General features: G+C 33.0%; 1 long non-coding RNA gene across 2 annotated transcripts; it reads left to right on the top strand.

The window, feature by feature from the left end:
• The first annotated feature begins 378 nt into the window (after positions 1–378).
• Positions 379–9,584, top strand: LOC149545091 (uncharacterized). 2 transcript variants are annotated; one of them, XR_016355099.1, is made up of 8 exons: positions 379–638; positions 828–913; positions 5,088–5,327; positions 5,420–5,488; positions 6,260–6,344; positions 8,657–8,767; positions 8,858–8,925; positions 9,088–9,584. It is a non-coding gene; the product is annotated as an uncharacterized LOC149545091 (long non-coding RNA). The 2 variants fall into 2 exon arrangements; XR_016355100.1 differs by having other exon boundaries at positions 8,588–8,767.
• The last annotated feature ends 3,432 nt before the right edge of the window (positions 9,585–13,016 follow it).

Below are 13,016 nucleotides of genomic sequence, written 5' to 3'. Positions count from 1 at the left end.
AGCACATACCATTTAGAGGAATGTTTTCATAGCTCCAACCAAAAAAAAAAATATATCATTTCTCTCACTTTTGATTGGCAACGTCTATACAACCACGAAAATGCACTTCCATACAAAGGAGAGGACTTGATCAATTTTTTAAAAAGTTGGAAAAAGCAATGTAAAGGAAGTGCATTTTCGTGGCTGTATAGCCACGGGCCTTTTGACTGACCCCAATCATAGTCCTAATCAAAACTATATGAAGATATCGCCCCCAGAAAGCGATGTAATGTCCAAAATCTTTTCGATTTTCATAACTGGAAATTTAGGCTTAGGGCTACAAACAACAAACGATAATTTAGTCAACAGTATATATTACGTGGCACCCAATTTATTTTCAATGTCTCGTAGTTCTTTTCAACTCTCATCGGCATAATTGGGCGGACACTGCAAGTTTAGGGTTAGGGTTAGATGGAACAGATATCAACAATTTTTTATGGGTGCGGTAAGAGAGAAGAGATCTCAATGGGTTTAAGAGTTGGGCGGAGACGGAAAAAAAAATGGAAGGGCAACAAACGAGGATGAACCAGAATGAGAAGCAGTTTGAATATATATAACTTTCTTTTACGTTCTACCTCTCCGAGAAGATATAAAACGATGTAATTATTTGTTTTATTTACAATATCTTGATTAACGTGTCAATAAATCTTAGTAAATTGAAATCAAAGCATTTTTTATGTGTTAACCCTACTTCTCTCTCTAATTACAATTTTTTATATTTCGATCTTTTAACTATTTCTTATATTAACTTTTCCAAATTTTGATCAAATTTTTCACATTTTGATCAGGAATAATTGAAAATGTTAATGGCATTTTCATGGTATTTCTAAATCTCGAGGAATGGGGAATGGGGAAGTCAAGCTTAATTGGACAGGTATCATGTAAATTTGTTTTACTTCTTTTCGGTAAAAATGATTTCTCCTAATCACGCAAACATTTTCCGCTATAGACAGCCCTAATAGCATCATGGCCCTCTTTTAATTTTACTTGTCCTTGAAGTATGATCAGTTGTGATAGCTGATAAAATGGTTAAATCCTTTTGTGAACGATAATTGGTCAAATTCCTCTGAAACTCTGAAAATTTCTTCTCTGAATAGTATGTCTCTTAATATTCGTAAGAGTTATCCATAAATTTCTGTGTTGTTTTATGGGTACGCCACGAGTTTTTTCAAATACGATACATATAGAATAAAGGGACAGGAAAATGCTGTGTTAGAGCTGTAAGTGTAGATTACATACCGTGCAATTTTTTGTAAATTCTTCACTCCGATTTTTATCATATCTGATTCAGGTGTAGTAAAGGGACAACAAAATGCCGCGTTAGTGCTGCAAATGCAGATTAGATACTATGCAAAGTTCTGTAAAACCTTGTGAATTAGATTTCTCACTCTGGATATTGTTCTGTGCTCTTTTGTTATGCTTTTGATGATTAGCTATATTACATTAATATGGCAAAGAGATAGAGATGAAAAGCTGTCGTGGAAGTTACAATAAACACTAGCTGCTTGTCTTCTAGTTTAGATTGGGGAATCTTTGCATCTTTGAAACGTTTCCAGTAATTGAAGTTCTGTGACCCCAAAGAACATAGCTAATTTTCCCCCAAAAATGTCATTAATTTTACCGTTTTGGACTGATCTCGAAACTTCTCTTCACCTTTGCATTCAAAGTGGCAGAACAGGAAGCAGCCTAGAATTGTTGCAGATTAAAATCTTAGGGTTGCATCAAATTTCAAATCTTGAAACTATACCATGTACAAGATAGCTTTTGATTGAAGTCTCTCACCTTTACTCCATCAAATTGTTAATAAAAATTTGAACACAAAGTAGGTCATAGTTAAAGTGCTCTCTTATTCGTTTTGATGATGGATCATAGATTACAGAGTGTGATCGAAAATATGAATACAGAAAAGAAACAACAAGCTGCAAATATTTCATAGATTGTAGGAATCTACATGTTCTTTTATGCTTACATCCTTCAGATACCAAGCGCTCATATGCTGTTTGGCACTCTCAAATATCCTTTTAATGTATCCAAATTCACTCCAACTGCTATATCCTTGTATTTTATTTTTATGGGACACTGTACGTGAATGCAATGCCTACAGTTTTCAGCAATCCGGTTTATTTTTCATTCAAATACTTATTCAGCTAAAATGCTTTATTTAATGGAACAATATGCACTCTCATGTAATTTAGTGCAGTAATAGAGAAGTGTGCTGTGACTCTAAAGACCATTCTTGACTTATATGGTGGGGTTGGTAATTGATCAACAAATAGTATCTTCGTGAGGAGGATACTTTTGGACATCACAGCAGTTAGAAATAGTGATGTTGATGCGGGCTTTTCAAATACTCACAATCTATCAAGTAATAGAAGCTTCTCATGCGGGCTTACATAATTCATTTAAGGATATCAATTCTTTGCACCGTTGAAGATTTAGCTTTACAATGTGGAATGAAAATACATATCCTTTTTAATTTCACTTCCATCTTTGCTCCTTCAAACTTTTGCTACTAAGACTACTTCTACATCTAACTAGGAATGCAAGGAATCATGGATGAACTTGGACTCTCTACCTAGTGAAATCTTATTAGTGACATCAACTGCATCTAGTGCAAGCTTCTAAGGATATTCAAATGATTTTCACACTAACACCTTCACCTCAATCCAACTTGAAGGATCGAATGCCAATTGAACTTAAGTGCAAAGAATAGGTTACCACACAAGGCACCCTTAGAATCAACAAGATGCTAGTGGCCTAGTTTTGTTTGGGTCAAACAAGTAAGCATCCACAATTACTTTCATCCAATTAATCTACTTCTATAAAACATGAAATAAAATCCTAAGCTAAGTGAGAGATGTAAAGAACCATGAAAATACTCCAAAATGACCATGTATAACCACCATGCAAGACACAAGAATGAATAGTGAGCAAATTTGATAGTATTTTTGCAACAATTCTCCAACATAAATCCCCCATTTACAAATGAGAGAAGATGGCCTTTTGCAGAAGCTCCAAAATATGAATGGCCAAAATTGAATCCCACAAACTCTAATTAGGGTTTTCACATTTGCAACCATTTACGTGAAGGCACTAAAGTAGGCCAATAAGAAAATTACAATGAATTCTCAACCTATGGTCATATTATCAAGGACCTACAACTTGGGTCATATTTTCAAAGTATTTCCTTAGGCATTTAGATACTTGTGACATATAGTCCCGTCATATAGCAAAATCAACATACTTTATAAAGATCGCATTTTCTTAAAGTAAGGTCCACACTAAATTTATTTCTCAATTTCTAATATTTTTGGAATGGAAAGAATTTTCAAATTTCATTTAAATAACAATTTAGTTATTTCCATCACAAACTCTTGCTTTGATTTGTCGGTTTTAGGGGGGTTTTGGTCTTTCACCTATGCAAATAAATGTTAATTATACAAATGTCGGTTATGACATCTTGTACATATGTTACTTATCCTAGTGTCACTTAATTAGTATCACTATCACTTATCAAAATGGTGCTTAAAATGTTACTTATAAAAATTTCGATTACGAAAATGTCACCTAGGCAAATAAATGTTACTTATTATAATGAAACTTATGACATCGTATCCATATGATACTTATAGAAGTGTCACTTAGTCAATATGGCTTAGTGCTTCAAAGTTTCACATTGACAAATGTTATTTATGAATATATTGATTATGAAAATGTCACCTATGTGCATACATGTATATATACACACAAAATTAAAGAAATATGCAAACAAACTCATTTGCGAAAAATAATCCATGCTGCAAGTAATTATTCTCATTGACTAACTCCTTCGTTGTTTTGATTGTTAAACAATTTACTCTGAAAATCAGTGTGAATATAGAAAAAATAGCCAACATGGCAAAATCCAAAGATTTAATTACTGTTGAAGATGTCAAATATTTTCCAGAGAGAAATGTAAGGAAGATGAAGAGACTTCAAGAATATCCTTTAAAGGGAGTTCCAATGTGCCGTCCAAACATGAAAAGAATTTAGATGCTTTGGAAGACGACGAACCTCAGTAGCGAGGTTCGTTTCCATGTTGGAGGTAATGCAAATATGAATTATAAAATGGCTGATGTTTCATGTATATGATATTATATTAGCATTGCAGCCACAACCAAATGACCGATGTTTTGTGTATGTGATGTTATATTAGTATTGCAATTGAATAACTGAGTTTAATTTTCTTTTTAGGTATATTAGGTGTCTTGTCCTCAACTAAATACGTCAGCTGACATGAAAGACATGCACCCACATGCTGCTTGACGGTTGACCCACATGCTGCTTGGTAGCCACATGTATACTTTATTTGATATTTTGTAGTCTCTTATCAGTTATCAGCCTTAGTATTCATCATACCCTTCAGTTTAGGTGGCTAGTGATGAGAAATAGGAAAACTTGTATTTGTCTTTAACAACTTAGAATTTATACTTTTGATTCTTCTCAAAAGAACCTCCAAAACTTTTCTCATCTCTCTTGAGACTTCGAGTCCAATTTCATACTAACCTTCATATGCAAGTAAGCCTAATGCAATCTGTCTCGTTATTTTCACTAGAGTTATTTAGCGTCGTGGTAGAAGTCAGCTAAAACTATTTTCAAAGCGTGCCATTTTGATAAGATTTTTTACAGGTTCTTAATTTCACTCTTAATACTTGAACCTAAGACTACAACAATATCGTCTGTAACTAACAACAGTATTGTCAGAAATTATAAAGGGAATGCACGAAGTTACTATCTTGCTCACCTTGGGAGGAAGCATTTTAATCATCCAAAACAATTATTTGGGAATATTATAAGGAAGCATTTTAATTATGGTTTTAATAAAGCATTCTAGATATTGTATGAACCTAATCCAAGTTTAAGAGAAATGTCCAACAATAATCCAAAATTATAGGCCATGTATATGAGGACATAAAAGATGCCTCCTGGGAGACATATCTAGTGTCATAGACAAAGTTCATTAATTATATCTTACAATCTTTAATCCTGGTTATTTTTGTTTAATGTAGGTTCACCAATTTCAGATTGGAGTTTCAAAGGACCAGAAGTGTGCTCTATTTACATAGTTTTTAAGGCTGTCCAACTATCAAACTCATCAAGAGAATCATCAGGAAGTTAAACATCTTTGTTTAATGTAGGCTCACCAATTTCAAAAGGAAGCTTTGGAGGACCTAAAATGTGTGTTATTTACATCACTCTTAAGACCTTCAACAACATATGGTAAATTGAATACTGGTTATAAATCTGAGGTAAGTTGTTTATAATATGTTATGACTTATGCAGTAATTTAATTTGAGCTATCGTGTAATTTTTTAACAAGTTAAATTGTGTTGTGTTATAGGAAGTCCAACAATCAAACTCATATTAAGTGAAACATCAAGAAGGAAAACTGTTCACTGTTGTTGCTGAGGTAAATCGTTTATAATAGATTATACAATAATTTAATTTGAGCTATGGTGTTATTTTTATTTATTTGAACATGTTAAATTGTATTGTGTTATAGGAAGTCCAATAATCAAACTCTCTAAGTGAAGCATTAGTGAGCACAAGGAGATACATTCAATGATGATTTTTTTTGGGCACACAATACAGGAAACTGTTGTTTTATTTCAGCATATGAGGGTGTTCAATCTGTTGAGCAATCCACACCCACAATTAGCATATGAGGGTGTTCAATCTGTTGAGCAATCCACACCCACAATTAGAACAGTGCCTTAAAAGAAAGAGGGACAGAAAGGATAATGATCTTCAGTTAATTTGTTTAGACAGCAGTTGTGATTTGCTTTAGTTTAGTTAGGGTTGCGGTAAGAGAGGAAATTTCAATGGGTTTAAGAGTTAGGCGAAGACGGAGGAAAAAATGGAAGGGCAACAAAAGAGGATAAACTAGAATGAGAAGCAGTTTGAATATATATAACTTTCTTTTACGTTCTACCTAGCTGAAAAGATATAAAACAATGTAATTATTTGTTTTGTTTGCAATATCCCTTCTTTATATTGTCGAATTGGGAAATGATTACCGTGTCAATAAATCTTAGTAAATTGAAATCAAAGAATTTTTTTATGTGTTAACCCAACTTCTCTCTCTAATTACAATTTTTTATATTTTGATCTAATTTCTGCGAATTAAATTTAACTATTTCTTATATTAATTTTTTAACATTTTGATCTGTCTTTGATCAAGAATAATTGAAAATGTTAATGGCATTTTCATAGTATTTCTAAATCTCGAGGAATGGGGAATGGGGACGTCAAGCTTAATTGCACAGGTATCATGTAAATTTGTTTTAATTATTTTCGTTAAAAATGATTTCTCCTAATCATGCAAGCATTTTCTGCTATAGACAGCTCTAATAGCAAGTATGTTCAGTTGTGATAGTTGATAAAATCGTTAAATCCTTTTGTGAACGATAATTGGTTAAATTCCGCTGAAACTCTGAAGATTTCTTCTCTGAATAGTATCTCTCTTAATATTCGTAAAATTTATACATAATTTTTTGTGTTGCTTTGTGGGTACGCCATGAGTTTTATCAAATAAGATACATACAGAATAAAGGGACAGGAAAATGCTGTGATAGAACTGCAAGCGTAGATTACATACCACGCAAAGTTTTGTAAATTTTTCACCCGATTTTTATCATTTGTGATTCAGGTATAGTAAAGGGGCATTAGCAAAATGCCGCCTTTGAGCTGCATTGGATACTATGCAAAGTTCTGTAAAACCTTGTGAATTAGATTTCTCACTCTGGATATTGTTCTGTGCTCTTTTGTTATGCTTTTGATGATAAGCTATATTACATTAATATGGCAAAGAGATAGAGATGAAAAGCTGTCGTGGAAGTTACAATAAACACTAGCTGCTTGTCTTTTAGTTTAGATTGGGGAATCTTTGCATCTTTGAAACGTGTCGAGTAATTGAAATTATGCGACCCCAAAGAACATAGCTAATTTTCCCCCAAAAATTTCATTAATTTTACCGTTTTGAACTGATCTCAAAACTTCTCTTTACCTCTGCATTCAAAATGGCAGAACAGGAAGCAGCCTCGAATCATTGCAGACTAAAATCTTAGGGTTGCATCAAATTTTAAATCTTGAAACTATACCATTTACAAGATAGCTTTTGATTGAAGTCTCTCACCATTACTCTGTCAAATTGTTAATAAAGATTTGAACCAAAGTAGGTCATAGTTAAAGTGCTCTCTTATTCGTTTTGATGATGGATCATAGATTACAGAATGTGATCTAAAACATAAATACAAATAAGAAACAAGAAGCTGTAAATATTTCATAGATTGTAAAAATCGACATGTTCTTTTATGCTTACATCCTTCAGATACCAAGCGATCATGTGCTGTTTGGCACTCTCAAATATCATTTTACTGTAGGAACAATATGCACTTTGATGTAATTTAGTGCAGTAATAGAGAAGCGTGCTGTGACTCTAAAGACCATTGTTGACTTATATGGTGGGTGGTAATTGATAATCAAATTGTATCTCCGTGAGGAGGATGCTATTGGACATCACAGCAGTTAGAAATAATGATGTTGCCTGCCTTGTCCTCAATTAAATACGTCAGCTGACCTGAGAGACATGCTGCTTGACAGTTGACCCACATGCTGCTTGGTAGCCACATGTACACTTTTATTTGATATTTTGCAGTCTCTTATGAGTTATCAGCCTTGGTAGTCATTTCACCCTTTTCATTTATTTAACGTAGTTCATTAGCTGACTTCCAAAATCTATATTCTAAATGCCCAGCTATTCATCATACCCTTCAGTTTAGGTGGCTAGTGATGCGAAACAGGAAAACTTGTATTTGTCTTTAACAACTTAGAATTTATACTTTTGATTCTTCTGAAAAGAACCTCCAAAACCTTTCTCATCTCTTTTGAGACTTGGGGTCCAATTTCATTCTAACCTTAATATGCAAGTAAGCCTAATGCAATCTGTCTCGTCATTCTCTCTAGAGTTCATTTAGGGTCGTAGTAGAAGTCAGCTAAAACTATTTTCAAAGCGTGCCATTTTGATTAGATTTTTTACAAGTTCTTAATTTCACTCTTAATACTTGAACCTAAGCCTACAACAATATCGTCCATAACTAACAACAATATTGTCAGAAACTATAAAGGGAATGCACGAAGCTACTATCTTGCTCACCTTGGGAGGAAGCATTTTAATCGTCCAAAACAATTATTTGGCAATATTATAAGGAAACATTTTAATTGTGGTTTTAATAAAGCATTCTAGAAATTGTATGAACCTAAGATGTAAGGTTGAAGTTGAGCAAAAATTTGAGGTATACATGTTAAGCTTGGATTAGAGATCAAGTGACATGGGATGACTTATGAAAGATGTCAAGTTCAATAGAAATGTCTAACAATAATCCAAAATTATAGGCCATGTATACGAGGACATAAAAGATGCCTTCTGAGAAACATGTCTAGTGTCATAGACAAAGTTCAGTAACTATATCTTATAATCTTTAATCCTGGTTATCTTTGTTTAATGTAGGCAAGGCCATACAACAATCAAACTCATTAAGAGAATCATCAGGAAGTTAAACATCTTTGTTCAATGTAGGCTCACCAATTTCAAAAGGAAGCTTCCAAAGACCTAAAATGTGTTTTATTTACATCAGTCTTAAGACCTTCAACAACATATGATAGATTGAATACTGGTTATGAATCTGAGGTAAGTTGTTTATAATATGCTATGACTTATGCGGTAATTTAATTTGAGCTATTGTGTAATTTTAACAAGTTAAATTGCATTGTGTTATAGGAAGTCCAACAATCAAACTCATTAAGTGAAACATCAAGAGGGAAAACTGTTTGACTGTTGTTGCTGAGGTAAGTCCTTTATGATATATTATACAATAATTTAATTTGAGCCATAGTATTATTTTTATTTATTTGAACATGTTAAATTGTGTTGTGTTATAGGAAGTCCCAATAATCAGGCTCTTTAAGTGAAGACATTCAATGATGAGTTTTTTTTGGCACACAATGCAGGAAACTGTTGTTTTATTTCAGCATATGAGGGTGTTCAATCTGTTGAGCAATCCACACCCACAATTAGAACAGTGCCTTAAAAGAAAGAGGGACAGAAAGGATAATGGTCTTCAGTTAATTTGTTTAGGCAGTAGTCGTGATTTGCTTTAGTTTAGTTCCGTTGAGGGTTTTTGGTATACCTTTTATTCGCCAGCAAACTAGTCAATATATGATAAATGCATATCCTTTTCTAGTTTCCTCCATAATATGTCAATGTTTCAAAATTAACAATGGCAAGTTCTAATACTGATCAGAACAGCATCTGATATGATTGACAATTGTTAACAAATGTCAACTGCTGAACTTAGCTGGAAATGCTTTGAAAATAAATACTGCATTGTATGAAAAGTTTAAAACTGTCAAAAGACTGTTATTGATGCTGTAATAATATACCTTTTAAAGGCTACAATAAAATCATTACGGCAATACGAAACCAAGGACTCTGGCTCTGCGTTCAAGCTCTGGTTGTTCTTGTTCAGAATATTGTGGAATGTCTACTTCATCTGAAAAGAGCTGCAAAGATTGTTTATTATGTTTTATCTGGTTATGAAGGGAGGGCTGTTATAATCTACATTTTCTTTGAAGGGAGGGCTGTAATAAAATCTACAAACTTTTTTTGAGGGAGGGCTGTTATAAAAATCTACATTTTTATGATGATAGACATTTATGCCCTAAATTATACTCTTATTTATCTTTCCTATTTGCTTTCATTTCCATTTCTATATTTCATTTTTATACCACTTTACCATTTTAAATTACATATATTTTAATATATATAAATAATATTTATTTTCGTTTTTAGAATATGTGAATAATATTTGATTATATTTACTAATTTAGTGTGCCAATAAAATCAATATATATTGTGCATGAGAAAATGAAAACTATTAGTTAATTACATGGGAAATGATTTCTAAACAAACAAATATTATATTTGTCATTTGGTCAACTATTACAAACTAATTTGCGGTTGGAGAAAACAAAGGAATTTGTAGAAGGATCATTCAAATGCAATCTCCCTTATTCTATTTTCAATTGGGCTGCACGTGGTTTTTGGTAATATATTATTATATCATTTTCTGTTCTGCCAAAACCACTCGTGTAATTAGCAAATGGAAGGCATTGTGGTTTTCAACCGTTCCAACCTTCATCAATGCCTACATGCTTCCTAATATGTCGTGTCTAATATGCTATATTATATTTGCTGCAGAGTATAAGTTGGGCAGCTGTTTTGAATAAAACAGACTCCTATTACAAGAAAATTGAAGGGTCGGTGGTATGCAGTGTCGACCTCCTATCCACTCTTTTTGTATGCCTACAGGAAGGATTCCGCAGATTTGGATTTGGCCTTTATAAAATATGATATCATATTTAAGGGGAGTTTGTTAAACAATCTGTCACGTCAGCCAACTATTGTTTATGGCGAGCATAAGTAATTTTGGTTGTCATGAATTTGTTATCTAGATATATTACTATGAGAGTTAGTTAAATTAATTTTGGAGAGCTTAATTTCTGACTATTCAAAACTACACATACTTGTACTTTTCTCTCCCTGCACCAAAATATTCTCTCCCTACACTAAAACCTTTTCTATGCACTAAAAGTTTTCTCTCACCATGTACTCAAACCATCTCTCTATGTTCTAATTTTTTTTAATCTATCTACATGTTAATGTTTACTCTCTTTCTATCAACCTTAACTTTTTGAGAGTTATGGTTAGAAAGTTAAGAGTTTGAGAGTTACGGTTAGAAAGAGTTGCAAGAGCTTGAGTTGGTTACAAACTATCTTCAAAGTAGTCCAAACTCTTAATTTTATGAGTGGTTAAGAACTCAAAAAGTTGGTAATGCTAGAATAGATTATAAATTTTTGAATCTCATTGTAATAAGGGGCTTTTTAAAATTTGAGAATAGGGAACATTTATTTTTTTGATGATAAGACAATTTTTGAAAAGTATGTACAGAGGTTGTCTTTGTAATCAATTTCTTCTAATGTTCTTGGAGCAAGGAAATAAAAGAACTTATGAACTCGAAAAGTTGGTTATGCTAGAATAGATTATAAATTACTGGATCCCATTGTAACAAGGGACTTTTTAGAATTCAGGAAAAGGGAACACTTATGTTTTTGATGATAGGACAATTTTTGAAAAGTATGTACAGAGGTTGTCTTTGTAATCAATTTCTTCTTATATTCTTGGTGCAAGGAAATAAAAGAACGTGCATTTTGCATTCTCTTTTGTTCAAAGTTTGAACTGTTTGGGTGTTGATTCTGGTTGTAATTAATATTTTCATGGTATGGGGTAGATGGTAGTGAATGATGAAATCATCACTGAGCTAATGTTAGCCTTCAAGCATAGTTCTTGATTGTTCTTATTAGCGGTTTAAGTTGTTCAAGAAAGTTGCATTCATCATCAATAGCTTTCTCTCTGCCTTTCAAAGTTTTAATTCATTTATGTTTAAAAAATCAAATACATCCATCATACAAGGGAGCTGCCCCTCTCAAATGCAGAGGAAGATTGTAATCTGGTAATGATTGGTTTCAATCTCTCCAATAGTTATGTAGAGGAAGATTGTAATCTGGTAATGATTGGTTTCAATCTCTCCAATAGTTGGCACAATTGTCACTGTTTACAGGGCGAACATGGCCAATTTCAAAAGTAACTATCATAGTGATAAATCTGTTTACCAACATATTTTTGGGGACTCTTCTGGGGACTCAAACAAGAAAGACTTAGTCACTTGTAATGAAACAAGATGGTATTACCACATGAAAAATGTGTTTTCGGTTCTACAATCAAATCTTGCCTTCAAGGCACACAAGAAGATATTATTTCAGATTTGAACACTCTAGCTTGGAGGTGTAGACAAAGTGCTCAACAATATCATCAAGTAAATTGGGTTTTAGAAGAAGAAGAAGAATTCAGTGAAATCTTGCGAAGAGCTCTTATAAGTTAAAACGTTGTGGTGGTCGAAAGAATAGTTGCTATTCCAAGAAGAAACAGGCAAAATCTTGGTCACATCCAAGACCAAGTGAACAATAACTAGTAACATGGGTGATAAAAGGTACCTTCCTTGGAATGAATGTTGACGACTTTATGTTAAAGATTGAAGTATTCACGACTCTATCTGGCAATTCAGAATCATGGTTTGGTACAAGGGAAAAGTTGAAAGTGACAATGATAGCGACAGTGATGATGAATATTTTCCATATCCCCAAAAACAAATTCCTGATGAGCCTCTACAAGTTGAATTGTTGAAGAATTTTTATGGCGGCGAGAGGCTAGATACTAGAATGGTTCATCCCTGCTTGCTGTAAATTTTTCTAAAGATCGAAGAAGATGATGGAAAAGATTATGGGTTTTTCTTTTTCATGATCATGATTCATTATTTGAAAAAGGTTTAACATATAAAGATAAAGGTCTTTTTGAAAAATGCCTTTCATCTAAATCAACAATGAAGAATAATAGGAATGTCTCTCATTCACTTGTCTACCAATATAATTAGATTTTCATCGATCCTAAGCTAGATAGCTTCTTGAAGAGTTTCTATGGTGAACAAAAACTAGATCTAGAAAAAAATTCATCCATCTTTGCTCCAGATAGATGAAGATAGTAAAGATAATCAATTTTTCTCACACGCCCAAATCATTTTAAGAAAGAAGTTCAGATGCGATTATAAGGAGGACTTTGATTAGAAAAATGATTCATGTGACTTAATGATGGATAATGGTGGTAAAAAAAGTGTCCCAACACTTGTCCCTATTTCTCATCAAAATCATACTTCCATTTGATCCCAATTAGGTTGAGTTTTTAAAAAGCTTCTACGGCAATGCATGCCTAGATCTTGACAAAGTACATCCTTCTTTACTTCAAACACTGCAAGAATTTGAGAAAA

Source organism: Cupressus sempervirens, chromosome 8, assembly GCF_028749045.1.
Source record: "Cupressus sempervirens isolate cs-2001-9-10 chromosome 8, ASM2874904v1, whole genome shotgun sequence".
Lineage (NCBI taxonomy): Eukaryota > Viridiplantae > Streptophyta > Pinopsida > Cupressales > Cupressaceae > Cupressus > Cupressus sempervirens.
Note: the sequence above shows the minus strand (reverse complement) of the source record. Positions and strands in the feature narration are given on the sequence as shown.